Source organism: Dendronephthya gigantea, unplaced genomic scaffold (assembly GCF_004324835.1).
Source record: "Dendronephthya gigantea isolate DGI-Jeju-01 unplaced genomic scaffold, DenGig_1.0 000105F, whole genome shotgun sequence".
Taxonomy (NCBI): domain Eukaryota; kingdom Metazoa; phylum Cnidaria; class Anthozoa; order Malacalcyonacea; family Nephtheidae; genus Dendronephthya; species Dendronephthya gigantea.
Window position 1 is genome coordinate 622,773 of NW_021163115.1, and position 8,072 is coordinate 630,844.

The 8,072-nt window shown below is 33.2% G+C and overlaps 1 long non-coding RNA gene across 1 annotated transcript; it reads right to left on the reverse strand.

The window, feature by feature from the left end:
- Positions 1-638: 638 nt before the first annotated feature.
- Positions 639-1,930, reverse strand: LOC114534749. The gene is made up of 3 exons (XR_003688161.1): positions 1,667-1,930; positions 1,491-1,557; positions 639-765 (listed from the first exon to the last, which is right to left on the reverse strand). It is a non-coding gene; the product is annotated as an uncharacterized LOC114534749 (long non-coding RNA).
- Positions 1,931-8,072: the final 6,142 nt, after the last annotated feature.

The window sequence follows — 8,072 nt, forward strand, 5'->3', positions numbered from 1 at the left end:
TTCCGTCTAATATTTAAGATATACGGTCAAAAGTGCTGATTGTAATACATTTTTCCGATAGCAATTCCAATATTGAATTGTTTGTAAAATAAGATGGTATATTAATAAGATCAGGCACTAAAAGTTCCACGAAACTGCAATTTTGGAACACTGATATGTCAAAGGATTACATTATATTTTATTCATTGTGATCACAGGCAGTTACCTAGCTAAAAAAATAGGCTCGCTGAGGCGCGCATGTATCTACTGCGTTCAAGGGTGATGGTGAACTGCATATTGTTTGAAGCAGGCAAGTCGAATTTGTAAGTTCATGATATTTGTTCACCACTTAAAATTGAGAGACTTGCCAAAAGAGAACTAGGCGACTCACAATTAAGACTGCACAAGCAATAGATAATACGGAACATGGTAATGAACTATTCACACAAATATATTAATGCTCACAAATGACTATTCAATACAACACGAAACAATATATAAATCGATTAGTCAATACAACTTTTTTTTTGAAAGGCGTTTAAAACATATATGGTATATATACATTATTTACATCTACTTAAATAAACATACCACAAATAAACAATAAAAGTTTATAATAAAGTGGAAATTTTTTCAGGAATTAAATAACAATATTTACAATTTAATATGTTTAATTTATTAGTGCTTTTAAGTTTTTACTTTTATTTATTTCATATAGTTTTATATTTAACCTTGATCATCAGGTTGCTCTTTGGGTTCGGTCCATTGGAATAGATGAAGAATGACCTAAAAGTTTAAATTATAATTTTATTATTACCTTCAAAGGTTAAACCAGCAGCTCTGATATCTAAGTAATAAGACGGATCATCAAATAACTGATGTGAAACAGCTCTGAAAAAACAATCACCCCCACCACCAACATCAAATGGTCTTAAATTATATAAATGTAATCTTTGTTCTAATAATGATACATTGGAAGTTATTGCAGTATCAGCTTCTCTGTTATGTTGAATAGGACAAGGGTTTGATTCAATATCACCACACACTAGAAGACTGACCCTGATATAATTGTTGCACATAAGCATAAGGTAACTGCTCATATCATGTTCTGAAACATTATATGACTTAATGGGACACCACAAGGAAGATTGTGCCTATGTGGTTTTATTCTGAATTTTATTTTAATATTTATGAAGGCTGACAAACATTGCAACTTTCCTTAAAGGAAACAAGATAAATTTACCATGCAGAAGCACGTTAGTTTTCACCCCAAGGGGCCTGATAAGTTTCCCCTGAAGAGGCCTGATTAGTTTCCCCTGCAGAGGAATGATAAGCTTCCTCCAAAGAGTCATTATTTTGAGTTGTGGCGATAGGCACATCTAAGTTTCAAGCCCACTGCACCGTTGCTTTCATATGCCTTGAACCTGGTCTGTCCTGATTGCTTTCAGTCAACAAATGGACTGACCTAACCACAAATAAATACAAGCAAAATATGTACAGTATGTACTTACCAAGTTTGTGTGCGATATAATTTGATATATTATATTAAGGGCGATCTTCGACTTCGTCCCGTCTCACCTACATTGTATATTTATAGGATATCGTACAAGGATAGTTGACTAAATAGTAAATGTCAAAAGGATAGTAAATTAATCAAATAATTAGGTAGAAAATACAGAAAACTTACCAAATAGTTCCTATGGTTTGTACTCTCAGTTCAAAATCAACGAAGGAATCGGTGAAGATATTTTAAAAAAGCATTTATATTTATATGCCAATATGCCATGTGTTTTCCTGTGTGTATACGATCGACGATGTATCGACTATCTTTCGTAAACTTTCGTCGCCATCTCTGCATTCTGATTGGCTCCGAAGGCAAAGCAATGGAATACTTGATGTAGCATTATTATTTTGGGTGTTAACTTAACAAAAAAACTTAACTTAACTTAACTTAACTTAACTTAACTTAACTTAACTTAACTTAACTTAACTTAACTTAACTTAACTTACACAGGCGATAGCATAGTATCTACTCGCGCATGCGCAGTAGATACAAAAACAGTAAAATGATCATCATACAATCCTAACTTCTATGAACTGCAATCATAGCGAACTCTTGTATAACATTCCACCGTCCTTAATTATTTGGCAAAAAGTGAATCCATTTTGTCTAGGAGTTTCATATCTTTAGATGATCACATGCTTTTCATTTTCTGTTAAATTGCATAACTTTCCGAGAGTTATGGTTGTGAAAACGGCACTGAAACACTCATACTATTTGAAATCCGGCCGCCATGTTTACATGGAATTGCTTCTATCAACTTCCAGCAATCTGATTGGTTTTGAGCGCTCAATACGCGAGTTTGTAAAAAATCTCCTCTTAATGATATGCGATATTAGCGCGTTGTATTACAAACGGCAGTTCGGCAGCACAATTATTTTATTTTATGTCGCAAGGCCGAGAGGCTCGAATTGCGAGTCACGACGATAACTTATCTTATCATAAGGCTGCTAGAAAAAAGCAATATTATGCTGAAAGGAATGCTCCAAGAATTTATTTGTTGAATGAGGTCCGAAATGGCGAGGGTATTTGTTGTCGCTACAGACGCTACCTTCTCGCTTGTCCTACAATTACAAATATATAACGTTTTAAATAACGGCCGGTTTATTTACAAGCTTCGCTTTGTATCTTCTTCAAAATATAACAACATTTTCTTCAAAATATAATATAAAATAAGCATATTCATCACAGATCACAGCCGGTCGAGCGAGAAGAAAATAAGAAAATTATAACGACGCATACGTCATGTAAAGATTATATAACCAACGTAAACAAACATTGTTATGCGCAGAATATATGCTCAGAACGGACTTTACATCATCTTTAAGTTTATATTGAATTGGGGTAAGACTATATTTAATACTTGTAGATTCTAGTCGTATTATACTAGTAATATCGCTGCTATTTCGGGATTTAACAAGATGTGGCCGTGTATGGGCGCGTTGACACGTCGCAGTTTGCACAGGATTGACAATATAATATAACTATAAAAGCATGAATTCCAAAAGGCAGAGTGTAAGACAAAGTGAATTTAAGTGAGTGTATCATGCGGTTTATTTACATTTTTTTACAATTGAGCTTCTGTACTTTTTAAAGTACGTTGTGCTTCTGAATTTCGCGATCGAACAACATTTAGGTTCGCAAGGCATCTAAATAAATATGAACTGTATTGTTTATGTTCAGAAGCTTTATATTGAAGACTGGCACGTGCGCGCCACGCCGGAGTTAACGCCAGAACAGGCGTCTTGTTTAGCTTAAAACCTTCGTTTATGAATAGTGTAATCTTGAGGCACTCGTTCAGTTTTTTTGCGCTCTCTTGTAAGTTGAAATTTAGTAACTTTCCTGATGTTTTCGCGAATAACATCGCTTTATTTGAATTTTATAAAACAGAAAAAAAGGTAGCTTCAAAATAACTAATTCCTTTTGTGTGAAAGTCTCTCGGTAAACAATACCATGCATGCAGGGTTTATCACCAATGTCGCAATTCCTGTCACACTGGTAATTAATAATAAACTGCATATTTTCGTGCAACAATTTTTTGCTTCATAAAATATTAGTATGATATTAGTAATAGGTATAAGTTTTGGAGAATACGCACCTTAACTGCTCCATTTTCTAAAAAATGTTGAAATTTCTTTCCATCTTGGCTGGAAGAGAGGGTGTAGCTTTTAACAAAGTGATATTTATTCCATCCTTGGGTACTGATCCCAGTTACCAGAGTAGATTTCTGAAAATTAACCTGAAGCCACTGATTAAGATCTAGATGCAATGATGACCATGCCCCTGTTCTTCCATTTCGCGGTGTAAAATTCAATCTTGCATTAGCTGCCCGATGATTTATATTCCAATTGCTGGAAGCTGTGATTTGCTTATCATTAATATTACCATTTTCCATCCCGAGAGCCATTTTGCACGCTGTGTCAATTAATAAATCGTTGTATTCATTAGTGATTTCAAATTTTTGACTGCATGGTTAATATGTTATGTAAAGTTAATATTCGACAAAAATGATGGCTCTCATACTACAACAAAAATGGATAAATTTCAAATGGTTTACTTTTGAATCATCCGATATATCACTACCGCTGGGAGAGTTACATAGATAACATGCAGGGTCTAATTTTGATACTCGATCTGATGATGTCTTGAATTTGTTAGGTTGGAAGTCTCGAGACGTGAGACCTAATAAATTAATTTACATGTATAAAATAATCAATGATTAAATACTGCTCAAAATTTAAAACATTTATTTCGACGATGCAATGAGGGCGATTCCTTCTATGATCTTCGAAATCGTGAAACGGATTTATTATTACCAAAACCTAAAAATGAATACGACTCTGAAAAGAACTTTCAAATTCAATGGAGCTTTCCATTGGAATAATCTACCTTTCGAAGCAAAAACTGCCGATTTCATTAAATCATTTAAACGGATAATAAATTCTATTTTGAGGTTAAGCTGACCTGTCCTCAATCTTATATCGATCTAACGGTTTTTGTCTATGGCTCTTTGTTATATTTATTTGTTTTTTATCCCTGTACAGTATGTTCTATATATGTAATACATTGTTTGTATATTTTTTAAGTAAATGCGCCTCTCATAAAAAAACAGGAATCCTGATGAGGCTAGCCAGTTCAAATAAAGTATTAATAATGTATGTATGTATAGATGTGTATGTATGTATGTGGTCGGTAAAATTTACGCCAAAAAATCCTATATGTTAATATATTTTATTCTCAGCAGATACAAACACTGCAAACTGAGCTGGTCGCGGACGTAGGACATGCATCACGTTCGTTCACCACTATGGATGAGTTTCAACATCACTCAGTAAATCTCAGTTTCTCATTTTCGCTGTGCGCAACGGAATATTTACATTAGTTTCATTCATATTCCAAGAAATTAGTTTGTAAAATTTCTTGGCTTTTTTCTCGAAAAATATCTCGTATTTTCTCGAAACTCATTTCGCCTTCATTCTTACACCAGGCCTCCAATGAAACATTGCGATACACGTTCTCGCCTACACATGATTTCATAACTGAATGTAGTTTAAATACAATCTACGATATAATTATTTAGCTCAAAGACTCAAAACGAAGGGAAAATTTGATCCCAAGAAGACTTGTACACATGATTTGATGTATTTAAAATTCTTTGACTACTAATTCTAGCGAAAAAAACCTGATATTTCCTCCCTATTTTCACCAAAGTTATCTTTATGATATATTTCACCAGTACTTACCTTTTGGATCTAGGCAACTTAAAATGAATTTCTGAAATTAAGAACAAATAAAAAATAAAATAGGAGCCAATTTTTGCAAGAATATTTTGCAAAATATTTTTGATTTTTAAACTATTTTTAGCGTGCCGAAAACCTTGAATTCGGCTTCGAAGATGGCGCTCGAGTTATTGTTTCAGTTCACTTAGTGTTTACTGAAACAATAACTAATGCATAAGAATATTTTACCTTTTTTTGGTTATGAATAAATACGTGATCGTAGGATGAGTTTGGTTCCAACAAGTTCTGTGATACATTGGTGATTACATTTTGCAACATTTCGCAATTGTATTTTCCTGAATTTTGTGAGATGAATTCTTTCTTAAAGTTGATCGATCTGCAACAGGGTTCTTTGAGGCACTCCCCAGCACAGTCAACCCAATCATAGACGAATGCAGTTGAGTGAATTGTTGTATTTAGCCTGAAACCTAAAGTTTGTAGCAAAACATATTCGAGGAGTTTAATACTTAGCTATTTTTGTTTCTGAAATAAATTCTTCCTTATAACAAAATGTTGGAGACGATAATGTATAAACACACGGTAATAAGGATTATAGAGTTGTCCTGATCAGCCTCACAACAGTCCCCATGATGTTGGTTGAACAGTTATAAACGTGTTTATTAGTCAGAGAGCTAAAGCGCCCATAGGCACTAAAGTGCTAATGATCGATGCCATTATAACTGGTCAGAAAAATCACCGGCAAATGTGGTGAATATGATATGCCAGTGTGATGACAAAATCAACTGGTTCTCCATTACAAAGGTGGTTGCTTTATAATCAAAAAATTTTGGCCATGCATTGATCATTCTTACCTTCAAAACTTGAATCGTAACAAAAGTTAACACTGGCGATTGTGTTCTCCAAAGCAAATACGAGTGTTATTAGAGCAGTAAAGAATCTTAATGTTTGACCAATGAGCCTCATTGCTGTTGTAGTTGATTTCCTTTAAAATAAAAATATAATCAATAAGCAAAATATCCGACTGAAGATAATGAAAAAATTGTGTTGTTATCAATAATTATGACGACATTATGTTCCTATGTTATTCGGCCTAAAAGTATCTAAGTAACTTATCTAAAAATGAAAATGTAGGTAGATAATGTAGGTAGATAATGTAGATAATGTATAGTTAGATAATGTAGTTAACGTAGCCAGCCAACAAAAGTCTACGTTGGCGATCGTATCCGACAAAGCCATCACCAGGCACCAATGAGCCACAAATTTTAATTTCAAAATTACGAGACTGAAAATAGTGTAAAAATTAAAATTGTTTTTTAATTGTTAAAAAACGCATGAGGATGTGACAACGTATGGCTTTATTCAGCCTAAACATAACTCGCCGAATGATTTCGTTTTTCATGCTTATATTTTTAGCGTGCATTTTTTTTAGACCACGCATTCAAACAATATTAAAACATGATGATTCATTCTGAATCACTGCTTACCTTATATATCGATATTGTCTGTCCTTGAAGTACAAATATTAACTTGAATTTCTCAGAAAAACCTCGATTCCTCTTATACTCTTCCGTGCAACTGTCAACATCCATGCAAACTCAGTTTAATTTAACTCTTTGCTAAGCAATATTAAACGTCGTTAATCCGCTTAAAACAGTTACTGACATCTGTAACAATGACATTCATATTAGACCTGTTTTATATAGCTACGTCTTTTTCTGAAGTGTCAGTTGCAAAAACGTGTAAAACAGTAATAAATAATAAAATGAGATGCTTCATTATAAATACTAACGACATATAAAAGTAATAAAACATGCCTTACATGTTGCGATTGCACGGGAGATTATTTTACACGATTCTTTAAGAGTTGACATTTAATTGTGACATTCCATAAAAAAACACACGTCTAGGATACTTTATTAAATCTAAGAAAATATAGATAGAGAACTTTTCGTGCTATAACTTTTCTCGAATTTCAGCAAAAATCTGGGTCCGGTTGTTAAAAGTTAGGTTAGCGCTAACCCTGCATTAAGTTAACCGTCTTTTGAAAAACTGGCCCCTAAACGTTTAAAGATGAGAATTTTATCGGATTCGTAGACGTTCTTTCATGCAGAAGCAATTTGAACGAAACTGCAGTAATTGGTAAGACTTAACCGAATTTTCAATACCTAGGCTTCGAACTTGGTGAGAAGAATATTTCAAATATTCTCAACAAAATTTATCTTGCACAAAAGATTTGAAGCTTGCACATGCATGGCAAAAACGAATCATAAGAACCTTGTGTATACTTTAATTAAGTCTCACAATGGCCAGTTCACAGCTGTCGAAAAGATAGTATATGAGGCTAGGAGCTGTCAAAATATTGGCGAATGGCTATTCTGAAAAAGTTGCCATTTTTAATTTAAGTCATTCAATAGTTTTCTTTTTTACAGCAAATATAGCGCACAAAAGATTAGCTGCACAAGCACATAAAATTTATATAAATACATTTGAATGTTCAACATTATCCATACAATATATCTTACTAATATATATTACTAATATATCTTACTAATATATATTGGGTTGATCAAGGATCGAAAGCTTTTTAAAGATTATAAATCATGCAGTGAATTATATTGTGGAATACATTATATTTAAACAACAATATGTCTATAATACATCAAAACGCCCTTTCAATCGCATTTATCAACATGAATAAAATATATTATACACTTATGTTTATTTGAGATATCGGTACAGTTAAATTTTTCTGAAAAACAAAATCAATACACGCGATTCTAAAGTTGTAAGTC